Source organism: Phocoena sinus, chromosome 1 (genome assembly GCF_008692025.1).
Source record: "Phocoena sinus isolate mPhoSin1 chromosome 1, mPhoSin1.pri, whole genome shotgun sequence".
Lineage (NCBI taxonomy): Eukaryota > Metazoa > Chordata > Mammalia > Artiodactyla > Phocoenidae > Phocoena > Phocoena sinus.
This window is the reverse complement of record NC_045763.1, coordinates 149,253,804-149,267,884: the sequence shown is the minus strand read 5'-3', so window position 1 is coordinate 149,267,884 and position 14,081 is coordinate 149,253,804.

Below are 14,081 nucleotides of genomic sequence, written 5' to 3'. Positions count from 1 at the left end.
AGAACTCCTGGCAAGGCTATGGTCAGGACAACTCTCCCCACCCTGCCAGGAGGGTGAAAAAGATAAGACTAGAGCCTGCAGGAGGGAATCTGGAAGCCTATTCTGTGCTCAAACTTGAATATGCTTATGACTCCCCTGGCTCTGCTACAAGCAGATCCGATTCAGCAGGTCAGGATTGGGGCCTGAAATTCTGTATTCCCAACAAGCTCGCAGATGCTGTTGGTATTGCCGATCCAGGGACCCCACTGACCATCTCTCCCAGGGTGTACTGTCTGTGGGTTTCAGGCCTGTATTTGCAAAAGGTAAGTGGTTGTGGTTTACAGAGGCCTTGATGGGTGCTACCTTTTCCCAATTCTGGGAGGGGAGGTAGGAAGAGGAGGGATTCAGTTGGAGAAGAAGCAAAGGCTTTGTTCTGCCAGTTTTCTCAGACACCCTTGCCCTTCTGCTCCACTCAATCCCTGCAAGGCTAGCTTGAGAACCCCTCCTCCAAGCCCTTTCTGACCAGGTCAAGCTCCCAAGCATCTCTCCATAGCAGTAGTTTGCTTTTTAATCTCTTACCATCTCTGCTCGCTTCAACTTGCCTTAGATTGGTTCTGTAACGGCCTCATATGCATATTTCCTCCCTGTGCAACCAGACAGCCTGAACTTCTTATTCCTCTATCCTCAGGCCTAATACCTTACTGGGATCTAGGATGCGCTCCACAATGTTAAATAAATGAATTAAAGAATGAAGTGAGACCCACCGGTCAGAATAGCCATCATCAAAAAATCTACAAACAATAAATGCTGGAGAGAGTGCGGAGAAAAGGGAGCCCTCCTGCACTGTTGGTGGGAATGTAAATTGATAAGTCACTATGGAGGACAGTATGGAGGTTCCTTAAAAAATTAAAAATAGAACTACCACACGACCCAGCAATCCCACTTACTGAGCATATACCCAGAGAAAACCATAATTCAAAAGACACATGCACCTCAATGTTCATTGCAGCACTATTTACAATAGCCAGGACATGGAAGCAACCTAAGTGTCCATCATCGGATGAATGGTTAAAGAAGGTGTGGCACATATATACAATGGAATATTACTCAGCCATAAAAAGAAACAAAGTTGGGGCTTCCCTGGTGGCGCAGTGGTTGAGAGTCCGCCTGCCGATGCAGGGGACACGGGTTCGTGCCCCGGTCTGGGAGGATCCCACATGCCGCGGAGCGGCTGGGCCCGTGAGCCATGGCCGCTGAGCCTGCGCGTCCGGAGCCTGTCCTCCGCAACGGGAGAGGCCACAACAGTGAGAGGCCCGCGTAACGCATAAAAAAAAAAAAAAAAAAAAAAAAAAAAAAAAAAAAAAAAGAAACAAAGTTGAGTTATTTGTAGTGAGGTAGATGGACCTAGAGTCTGTCATACAGAGTGAAGTAAATCAGAAAGAGAAAAACAAATACTGTGTGCTAACACTTATATATGGAATCTAAAAAAAAAAAAATAATAGTAATGGTCATGGAGAACCTAGGGGCAAGATGGGAATAAAGACACAGACCTACTAGAGAATGAGGATACGGGGAGGGGGAAGGGTAAACTGGGACAAAGTGAGAGAGTGGCATGGACATATATACACTACCAAATGTAAAATAGATAGCTAGTGGGAAGCAGCCGCATAGCACAGGGAGATCAGCTCGGGGCTTTGTGACCACCTAGAGGGGTGGGATAGGGAGGGTGGGAGGGAGGGAGACACAAGAGGGAAGAGATATGGGGGCATATGTATATGTATAACTGATTCACTTTGTTATAAAGCAGAAACTAACACACCTTTGTAAAGCAATTATACTCCAATAAAGATGTTTTAAAAAATAAATAAAATTAAAAAAATGAAAAAAAAAAGAATGAAGTGAGACCTCTTTCAAAACTTTTCTTTCTAATGAGAGGAATGTTTAGCAATCGCTTCAAGTGTTAGGTAAACAGTTTTAATCTGTTCACATTTCCAAGGTCTTTTCCAATGGCCTAATTGAGGTGGAAAGAAAGCAGAGGGGGCTGACTGGAGAAACTTCACAGAGCACAGAGAGCAGTTAAAGAGGCTTGTGAATTTACTCACTTAATCAGAGGATGAAAAGTCTGAATCCCGCAGCCAGGAAATGGTCCTCGGCCCAGCCCAGAGCCGGCAGCTCCCCCTCCCCTTGGCTTTTCACAGGTCATATTTCAGCCTCAACAAATTCCATAATCTCCTGCTCACATTCCCCTTTTATGCCAAGACTGTGATCTCAGATTCCCAAGAGCATTTATCAAATCCATGAAAATGTGCCCCTCTGTCCCCCGAGGGGGAGGCTTCCTAGGGGGAAATTGGGGCACTAATAAGCTTTCTTGCTGGCTGATTATCAGCAGCCAGAGGCAAACCTCAGCAGCCCTGGGCTCCCAGGTAGCCTGTGATAGATGCCAGCCACAGAGCTGCTCACAGCAGAGCCAGTGCTTGGAATGTAAAGGGAACATCACACTCTGTTTCCTTGCTCTCCCTGGGCAGTGTTTCTCCAGGATTCCTGGGGGCTGAGGTAGCTCTAGCTCTGTACCCATCAAGGAGGCTCAGACCTTATTCTGTATTATTTTCTTTTCAAAGACCACCCATTTGGGGGGCTAGGCTGCCTTAGACCTTCTTTCCCTGCTGCCCATCTCTTCTTTCCCTAAGACCAGAGGCGGGGACATCTGCAGGAATGTTGGATATTCTGCACGTTTGTCAGACTTTCAGTTCCTGTTTTGGCCAAGGGGTCTGTGATGCAATGGATATTGGGAAAATCTGGAATCTCGTTAGCGAAGAAGGAGTTTGGGGAACAGTTGCTCCTTCCTGGGCTGATACTTCATTGCAAGAAATGCTCAAGACCCTACTGTAAAGCACAGAAGTTGGGACTGAAGAATGCACTTCCCATTCTTGACTTTCATTCTGACCTCACAGACCCCTGCCCCACTTCCCTGAGCTCTGCAGTCAGCCAGCCTCCCCACCATCAACCCGTGGTAAATCCCTTTTTTGCAGGTACTTCTGAACTCACGTGTGGCTTCTGAACAGCCTCCTTGTGTTCATCTCCTTCCAGATTTCCAGTGCGACGAAGGCTCAAATGAAGAGTTCCAGAGAACAGATGGGAGGCTGTCATTACATGTTACTGATACACAGAGCTGCTTCAGCCTCACGCATGCCAGTGTGCTCAGCCACACTCGTTATTCTTCCTCTGTTCCCCAGCCCGAGCCAGGAGCTCAGCCAGTTTTGACAAGAAGGAAAGTGAGAGCTTTCTAGGGGCATTTATATAAAACATTCTAGGATAGATGATGAACTAGGGAAAAAAACCTTTCTTCTTTTACTGGAGGAGAAAATACTGCATTTCACCAATTCCCTTTTGAGAACCAAAAATCAGAAGTCAAAAATTTGCTATTCCACCTTGGGTGCCATTGTATTTGGGTAATGCAGGAAACTTCTGGAGATAGGCTTCTTTGTCTGGTCCAAGAGCTCTCTGATGGCTACAGGATGTATTTCGTAAAGAATGTTCTAGCAGCCTTGCAAGGTCCTGTCTCAACAAGGATGAAAAATCCACAGGGACCTTACATTTCAACTTCCTTTAATTGACAGAGGAACTCAAACATTGGCTAGTCAGTTACTCATTAGCGGAGAAACTGGAAACTGTAGGGTCTAGGTCACTGCTTTTTCAGGAAAGGGCAAAGACCCTAGGTTGGAGAGTGAGGATTTTTTTTCCCAGAGGAAAGGGAGTGGCTTCTTTGCAAAATTTTATAGGAAGGCCCGGAATTTTCCTTTACTCCCAGCATGGTTGAATAATCTCCATTTGGAGAGGACACCAGTTATCTCTTGGACAATCTAATACTTTTAGTAAAAAAATTCACTTTGCCCCTCTTCACATGGTTTGAAGAGAGAGAAAAAATAAAAAAACAGTTTTCCTTGAGCTTAATTCCTGTATGAAACTTGGTTCTAAGACCTTTGAAACCTTGATAGAAATAGTGAAGCTTGAAATAATAAAGCTTGAACTTGAAAACTGGCCCAAGGTCTGGATTTTCCCTTGTCCTGTCCTGTGGGAAGTGGAGCCTTGCATACATCTTTAATGCAGTGTTCCCAGAAATCCATCACGGGGTGTGGAAATTTAAAACCAAGCGCTAATGTGCCATGGAGGTGATTCAGAAGCGTTGGCTCCAAATGGCCCAACTGTTGTCTGTGACGCAGTAAGAGGTTTATTTGTATGGTAAGCAGAGCTGCATCTCCTCAGACTCTTTCCTTTGAGGGAATGTTTCTCTTCTAAGTATGAATTTAGACTGAACTGTGCCCACAAACCGTTGTTTGTTCTTCTGTAGACGTCTGTGTTCTTGTTTGAAGTGATGCTTCCAGGATATGGAGAGCTCAGGTCTACGAGAAAACAGGCAGGAGCTGCTAGCCTAAACTCCACCCCACACTGGAGACATGACCATCCAAAGGAAGTGATTCAGAATCAGAAAACTCAGCCTGCTCTGTTGGTTTGTCCACCATAGCATAACAGGAAATTGAACACACTTGACTTTAGGAAAGACGGAGAATAAAGGTAGCGGGTGAAGAAGGGTTGTTGCAGATTTTCAGGTCTTAGGTGAGAAAGGCCTGGGATGGGCAGGACTGAGTGTGAGAGATGATTACCAGGGAAGAATAGGGTAGATATTGGGGCAGACAACATCTAGGAGATTAAGAAAAAGGAGTAATTAATACGATCTCTAAGTGTTTGAGCTTGCTTGACAGTAGATCTGCAGTGCCATTAACTAAATAAAGGAATTCAGAGAAGGGGATCATTTGAGGTCTGCCTCTGCTCTCAGCAGTGATAGAAACCCTCCTTCCAACAGCACAATAGCCACCCTGGTCGATTGCCACACCCTCCCGCAAGCACACGGAGGCAGGTATTAACTGATTTGCTGTCTCCTGATTTTTAATATATTTTTCTGTGTGTTGACCTTTGATTTCCTAAGGAATTTTACATTTTTTTGTAAAGTAGCCGTGCAGAGACAAGGTGTATAGACTGGTGTGTAGGGAAGACAATGCAGTAAGAAGATAAGAGTTGACAGCCGCTATGCCAAAGACAAGAGAAAGGAGAGGCATCATTCTCTTTACGGAGCTGATACCTTCTTGACACATTTACATAAATTGATTTTTTAAAGTTTGAAACCCTTCTCCCCATTATTCTTATTTTTCTCTCAAATCAATGAATGCATCTCAGTTTGATTTTCTATAATCAGTGGCTTGCCGTGAGCATTTCTATCCTACAATTTCAAGACCCACGTATAAACGCTTGAGTGCACCCAGGGGAATGGCTGCTCAAAGGTGTTCTTTGATAAAGCACACGACCCACACTCGCTGCGTCTTTTTGCAGGTTTCCATTTTCACGTACACAAGTCTTCCTAAAGAGAGCTATTCCTAAAGTCAAGGATCCTTCTGGAAGCCCCCTGTCAGCCCCAGGCTCAGGTATGGGGCTGGGCTAGGGTTTGTCTCCAGGGTTCCTTGATAACAATGGGCTCCCTTCTCACTGGGCACTGCCCAGCCTCTGGGAACAATGGACTCACACCATCAGCCAGCATCAGGAGTCACTTAGCTCTCCTTTTGACCTTGCCTTTCAGAAGCTGATTCTTATTAACTATAGGATGGGGTGGGGAGTAGTTGAGACAACTCATAGTGACAGGGTGACCCCCCAGCTATGTCTGCTCCAAGACGATATAACCCCAGAGCTTTAGGGCTGTGAGGCTAGTGATTTAACAAATCATATGTTTAAACAACATGATGACACACTGCTGTTTGAGGGGTTTTGAAGCACGTTTCTAAATAATGGGGGAAATAATGAACACCTCTGACAAGTGCATTTAAATGCCACATGCATTAGGAGGTGCTGGCAGGAGTGCGGGGCAGGAGGGTTCTTGTATTCCTGCATAATGAACGTTTTCTTCCTATTATTCCATCTTGCTTTTATTTCATGTTTCAGAAATGGTCGCTGAGTGAGCAGACCTCTGAGCGCTTTGTAAACAGAAGGAAAAAGGCAGCCTATGGCCCATCACTAGCCTTGCAGAGAGGCTCAAGTTGGTGTCCTGACACAGGGGAGGGATGCAGTGGGTAGCCCGGAGCCTTCCTGCTCCCAAATCTCATCTTTCACCTGCAGTTGCAAGCATTCTCTTATCTAAAACATTGTTATTGCTACAGAGGAAGTGGTGTAGGAAGCTGCTCACGGGAAGGAACATTTTGGCACACACAGGCAGACCTCAGAGAGATTACTGGTTCTGTTCCAGACCACCACAATAAGACGGATATCACAATAAAGCAGGTCATGTGACTTTTTGAGCTTCCTTGTGCACATAAAAGTTATGTTTACACTATACCTGGCTTATGCTGAAGTCTATTAAGCATGCAATAGGATTATATCTAAAAAAAAACAAAAAACAAATAACACAATGCACATACCTTGATTAAAAACCATTTTATTGCTAAAAATGCTAACCATCATCTGAGCCTTCAGCGAGTCAGACTAATAACAGCAAAGATCACTGATCACAGATCACCATACCAAATACAGTAATGGAAAAGTGTAAAGTATTCTGAGGATTGCCAAAATGTGACACAGAGACATGAAATGAGAAAATGCTGTTGGGAAAATGGCTCCCATAGACTTCCTGATGTGGGGTTGCTGCAAACCTTCAACTTGTAAGAAATGCAATCTTTGCAAGCACTGTAAAATGAGATACGCTTGTATTTGTTACCAGGATTGTGTTCTAAGGAGAATATTATCTGGGAGAGAATGCAGCACAGGATAGGCAAGTTTTGATTAGTGCAGTGGGTTAAGTGAAGGCGTGGAAGGGAACAGGCTCATAGGACGGATTCCAGGTTGTTAAGACAGCGGACGAGGCTCTCTTCCACGTTCCTGCCTTCTTTACCTAACCTCTCACTACTACCTGTTTCCAACTTGTTCCCTAGCATCACTGGGTCGCTGGTATTTCTGGCTGGCTTATGCTGGTCCCCCTACTAGCAAGTCCCCTCCTCCACCGTGAAGTTTTCTCATCTAGGCAGTCACAGTATGACTTTCGGAGGCCCTAAGCAATATCGTCACTGTGGACCCCTCTTCTAAAACAAAAACAAACAAACAAAAAACTAAAAACTGTATCTTACAACTGCATTGGTATATAAAGGATGAATTTATTGTTATATATTCATTATACTTTTATTCATTTTTTCTTCTGATTTTAAAAACAATTAAAATTAAAAATAAATTATCATGGGCTCTTAAAAGTATTATGAGTCCTGGGCATGTGCCTCGTGGGCCTAATGGCTAAGTCAGCCCTGAATCTAAGGGGCCTTTCCTGCCTCCCCGGCTGGCTAGGCAGCCTTCTGGGTTGTTTCCATAAACTTCTCTCTCGTATTGCACTTGCCACACCACTAAACTGGGTGCTTCTTGAGAAGAAAGAACTGCACTTTATTCATTGTGGAACCCAGTGCAAAACCCAGGGCCTACCCGTAAGCAGCCCTCCCATATATTCATGTAGAGCTGGATGGTTGAGGAGGACAGAGCCGGTGGCTGCTGTCCTGAGGGTTCGGCCACAACCAAGCAGGTCAGCAGAGAGGGTGCCTATGGGGTGAGTGGGTGGGAGGGTTTCATAGATTTGCCTTGCCTGTTTCACCCTTTTGCTGAGGGTCAGATCTGCCTACAGGCAGGGATAGAGCAGAAGCAGCAGTCAAAGCGGTCTGCAGATCCAACAAGTGGGACGGCTTAGCCTCATAGCCTCCCTGCCTTAAGGGAGGCCACCTTCTGGAGTACAGCAAAGCCACCCTGCTAGTGAGGAGGCTCTGTGTGCCCCCAGAAAATGCAGAAACAAAAGCAGAACAATACATAAACTTGAGCAATTTCATAAGTACAGTTTAGAGTCAGTTTGGCTGGAGGGGAGAATTTAATTGCAAAGCTCCTATGTCTCAACTACCTGAGGCTAGACATTGGAGAAGGAAGACAGGGAGACTTGGATGTTGAATGTTGATGATAAGTAGGAGAAAGGTTGAGGATGGAAGAAGGCCTGCTGAGGACTGGGGTTAAAACGACGCTTCTGGAGTCACTTTTGGTGAGTGCTTTGGGTTTATACGTTTCTGCTTTTAATGACCCTGGTCTGAGGAGAGGGATGATCTGCATCACATTTCAGAATTTGTTCTTATAAAAATTAAAATCCTAATAGTGTATCATGCTAACAACCTACTAGAATACCATTTGGTATAAAAGAAAAAAAGTTTAAGATAGGGTCCCGACTGTCAGATAGCTTAGAATCCAATCTGGACAAGAAAGATCATGTGTGAATCTCTTGCAGGAAAGGACAGAGCGGAGTTGGAAACCAGGTAGACAGGGTAAGGGGCAAAAAGGCAGGTGGGCAGAAAAGCAAGAGACTCTAGTCCCTCCTGTACAAGCTGGCCTGAGCATCTTTCTCTGTCCAACCTCACTAAGGGTGCAAGACTAGAACTGTCCTAAATCTGCATCTCTAGACCTCATCTCATTCCTGAGCCCCAAATCCAATTCTATCAGTCTCGGGGATATATTTTTCACAAAAGATCTCAAATTCTGTCACCTAAACAGACCCCATCATTTCCCTCTGCCTCCTGCTGATGTCCCTGTATCTTTAATCACACCATCACTCTTCAATCAGATCAAAGTTTCAGGATCTTCCAAGACACCATTCTTTCCCTTGTGCTCTGGTTTAATCGGTACTGTGGCCTCACAGAGTGTTTCTTCAGTCTTAGTTGGGTCAAATCCTGTCTTGTCTTTTCTACTTACAGGCCACCCCCCTTAATTTCATCCCATCTCACCTTCTTTGAGACCCTTGAAATGTTCTCCTAATTGTTTCTTCTTAGAATGATTTCAGCCTCTGTACTGGCATCAGGATCATTTTACCTACAGTGTTCTGCCCCAGTATCTCCAATAGCTTTTCATTGCCTCCTAAAAAAGACTCTTCACTCAGGCATTCTAGAGAAGTGGTTAAGAAGAAAGGGCTCTGGTGTCATACAGACCTAGTTTGAGCCCTGGTTCTATCATTTATTAACTGCATGACACTTGCTGAGTGAACCACTCTAACCCTGATTGTTAAAATATGGATAATAATTGTATCTACATGACCATGTTTCTGAAAAGATACTAGATGCAAAGTACTTAGCACAGTGCCTGGCACAAATAAGTGCTGAGTAAAGGAACTATTATTACTAGCAATTAGGATTTTTTGTTTCTTATCAATCTTACTACATTTATCATTAAAAAAAAAAATAGCTGGTGTTAATTTCCCTACACTTACCTATATGCTTAACAAGTGAGATTCTTCACTTGCCTCCTGCAGGGTGAGCTCTGAAATTCCTTCTGTTGCTGCAGGCTTGGTACCCAGAATAGCGGGGGAAGGACTTTTTATCAACTGCCCTCTGAGCCCAACTTGCCTGTGTCCACCCGCATTTTCCAAGCCACAGGTTCAAGCTGCTTCTTCAGTCTCTGATTAGCTCTGATCTTTCAGCACCTGCAGCCTCTCCTGAATTCCCCATCAGATGGGCTGCCCTCGGAAGCCTTCTCTTCCTTGCCAATCTGTGCACCTTCACCATTAGCCCAGGGTTTTCTCTGCTCCCAACAGGTAGGACCATCCCAACATGAAACGCTGCCATCTGCCAAATTCTGAGTATGAGGCAACATACTGAAATTAGATAAACTTCTTTTCCATTTCTGACCCCAATGTGACCTTGGAGAATTTATTCAACGTCTTTCTTCCTCGTCTGTAAAATGGGGATAGTCTTATCTTGTCTTATCTTGTAGTATTCCCCTAAACATAGTGCCGGCTAAATATACAGCAAGTTTATTTAGGAATGTGATCCCAGGCAGAAGGAACACAAGACACTGGGATTGAAGCAGGGTAGAGGGGACAGGCAGGGCAATCGGAGGAAGCATTATGAAGTTGGATACTGCAAAAAAGGCTGGCACAGGACCCCACTGGAGTATCAAATCAGAACTAGCTGTCCAGGGGAACAAAAGGAGAAGCATTTATCCATCATTTTCTGTTACCCTTTCGACAAGGGCGACTCCCACTGGGTGTTAACAGCTGTCACTGTCATATCAGACTCCTGAATGCCAAGCTGGGAATCAGAGAAGCCCTGGGGCAAGAAGTGAGAGGTTCATGGTGAGGCCAGGATGTAGTGCTGTCAGGCTGTGCCTGAGCAAACCTGGTGAAGGCCCTTGTGGGACTGATCCTGCAGAAGCAGCCAGAGTAAGAGTTGGAGCCTAGGGAGGCCCGGTACACATCCCTATGTCCCAGACGTGTGACTTCACATGAGGAACTATAGAGATAAGAGGTTAAGTTCCCTCAGGCACATAATAAACATTTCCTTCCCCCAAACCTTCTCATTGTTTTCCATCAAATTAGAATAAAATTCAAATTCCCTGACCCTGGTTACTAAGCCTCTACCAGAACTGGACCTGAGCTGTCTCTTAGACTTCATTTTCTACACTCTTCCCTTGGGTTATTCCTCTCCGGCTCCACCCTGCAAGCTGGACCACGTGCTAACCATGTGCTGCTGTGCACACTCTGAAACTAACACACTCTGAGCTTGTTTCTGTCTCAAGGCCTTTGCACTTTCTACTGCCTCTGCCTAGAACGTCCTTTCCTCAGATATTTGCTTCTCTCTCCCTTCATTCAAGGCTCTGTTCAAATATCACCCCCTCAGGGAGGCCTTCTCTGACCACCCCACCTAAAATAGCACCCCCAGTGCTGTGGTTATACACTATCTCTTTACCTTCCCCCCATACCATTTACTTTTTATGATATTATAATAGGAGAAAATTATTTGTTCATTATCTATATCCCCTTTTAGAATATAAGCTCTATAAAGAAAACAATTTTGTCTATTTTGTTCCCTGCTCTATTTCCAATGCCTAGAATACTGTCTGGTACATAGTGCATGCCCAATACATGTTTCTTACATGAGTGAATATGTAAGAAATATTTGGATATTTGGTTATGGACATGTGGACAAATGGTCATGGACTCTTGACCCTGTGGGGGCTGGCTTCTTACCCTCGTTCCAGACCATGCCCTGACCAGACTTCCTTCCCTGCCCTGCCTCTCCATGCTCTTGAAAATTCACAATATCTTTCAGCAAATTGAGCTAAGATATAACAGGTGCTGCAGAGAGAAGCCATTTTCCATCTTTCTGTGTCACACATAAGAGTTTTCCTTCAGAGACAAGGTTAATTTGAAACAGTACATCCCTTTATGCTTCTGGGCAAACGTGACTACTACTCAATATGTATGTGAAAATATGTAATAACCTAAACATAACCAAATGGTGCTACAGGCATCCTGGAGCTCAGTGATCCTCACACACACTCCAGTGAATGTGTGAGTATCGGTACATGTGCACATGCTTACACACACACACACCTGCTCAGCTCTCCACAACCTCAGCTGCTTTCACCCCTACCTACCTTTTTCCTTTGTCTCTACTGCCTGTCAGTATACAATAGTTATTTAAACAAACACTCCATAAGATGTTGGGAGATATGGTACTGGATTCATGGAGTGGTCAAGTTCTTAGAATGTTGGTGTGAACTCTTGACTACCTGGGGCAGTGTTCCTTCCAAGGTCAGTCTTTGCCTTCAGCTCAGGTGCTGAGGGGGTACTATGTTCTGAATATTTGTGTCCCCCTAAAAATCACATGTTGAAATTCTAACCCCCAAAGATGTTGGTATTAAGAGGTGTGGACTTTGGGAAGTTATGAGGTCATGAGGGTGGAGCCCCCATGAATGACATTAGTGCCCTTACAAGAGATACTCTAGAGAGATCCCTAGCTCCTCCCACCATGCAAGGGCACAGCAGAAAGGCACTGCCTACAAAGCAGAAGAAGATACTCACCCAACCATGTTGGTGTCTTAATCCTGGACTTCCCAGACTCTAGAATTTTGAGAAATAAATTTATATTATTTATAAGCTACCTAGTCTGTGGTATCTTGTTACAGAACCCTGAAAAGAGTAAGACAGAGGACTTCCTCTTCATCCTACTAACCAGCTACCCCCCAATCCCACCTATTCTGAGCCATGGACTTGGAGACTCAATGAGAAAGTTCTGCTTATTTTTAATACTTAAAGTACAGTACTCTGGTGAATGTGTTCTAACTTCCCATGTCTCTATCACTCTCCCTCTATTCATTTTCCCATAGAGGACTTGTCCACTTTATCAGGTTGATGGTGATGGAGGTGATAAGAGTCACCTTATGGTGGTGGTGATGGAGTTAGTGATGAAAGTGAAGATGAAAGTGGAGGTGGAGGTGATGGTAGTGGTGGTGGTGGTGGAGGTAGAGGTGTTGGAGATAGTGCTTGAAGTGGAGGAGCTGATAGAGGAGGTGGAGGTGCTGGTCATGGTGGTGGTGATGATGGTGGTAGAGGCAGAGGTGTTGGAGATGGTGTTGGCAGTGGTGGAGCTGATGGTGGTGGAGGTGGTGATGGTGGTGGAGTTGGTGTTGAAAACAGTGGTAGAGGCAATGTTGGTTGTTGGTGGAGATGGAGATGATGGTGATGGTGGTAGCTGTGGAGATGGACATGGTAATTTTGTCATTCAAAGGATAGGATTGGCAATATGTACAAAATGAAAACAACCAAAATTTTCTCCTACCTGGTCTAAGGAATAAGATATTACCCACTAAAAAATAGCCGCCCCTTCTGTATCAACTGGGAATTTCCTGAATATCAAAATTTTATTCTCTTAGTTATCATTCAGTTTCTCCACTCTTTCACTTGCCTACTCTTTCCCCCATGATGTTATATTTTAAGAAATACTGTTAGAAAATGTAACATTTTGATAAGCAATTGTAGTTTTAATAAGGTTTATGTTTCCTGTTTATATTATAAACAATGTAGAATTATTTTAGAAAATGTGAAGAAACAGATGATGCTAAAGAAGAAAATAAATTTTAACAATACCAAGAATTACTCAGAGATCACCTCTAATTTACATGTTCCTGCATTTACCCCCATTAATCCATCTGTCTCCTCCCTCCCTCCCTCCCTCCATTCCTTTCTTCCTTTTGTTTCCCTTCCTTAATTCTTTCCTTCTCATAATCTTTCTATCTTTATATTGTTACATTGAAATTACATATTATAGTTATATAAAAATTGTATTATATAAAGCAAGTTTATATAGTGAGGTTTTCTCATGTCACGAAAAGTTCCTTCAAAAATGTTTTTAAGGTACGGATAATATTACATCACAAGGTTATCTCATAGTGTATTTATAGGGTTGAGTATTGAGACTATTTACAATTTATTTTTCTTATGGAAAGGTCAGTTTCCCCGAGGCCAGGGGAGAGTTCTACTTCAGGCAGCCTCCAGCAGGCATCTCTTGAGTCTGTTCTCTGTATAGGGTTATGCATATGCGATCAGAGCGGGCGCAAATGGAAAGAGGAATCACTGCCTTTGGGGAATTTTCATCCAGTTCAGGAGAGAGATTGAAATGAAGTCATAACATTTATAAACTAACATATCATCAAGTGAGAATTATTGTACAGTGGAGCCATATTATAAAGCTGGTACTTGGGGAAGGATCGAGATCAAACTTAGTGGCTCACTCTGGAGCATCTAGGAGGGATTTCAGGGATCATTATTTATCCCACAAATACCCAAGTCCCATTACAAGAAGAGGTGTAATTTACTGCTACAGTATATATGTCTAGGAAGATGCAGTTTTAAGCTAAACTTTGAAGGGCAATTGGGGGCATGAATTAGCAGAGAGGAAGGGACAGGCCATTTCAAATCAGGGAATGACAGGTAAAGTTTATGAAAGAAAATCATATGCAGAGCTTGAGAAGCCAATAAGCTTGGTTACAGTGGAGGATGCTGTGTAGAAGAAGGGGAAATTGGACTGGTGAGGTGGGAGGCAGGAGGGAACCAGAGACACCAAAGGCCCTGGTGATGAGGGATGATGTGACAAAAACATTGCCTAAGGAAGATGATCCTGGCAGCTGTGCTGAATGTATTGGAGTCAGCAGACCCTGGAGACTGGGACATCTGCATGGAAGGTGCTGAATTCAATCAGGCATGAGCTGACAAG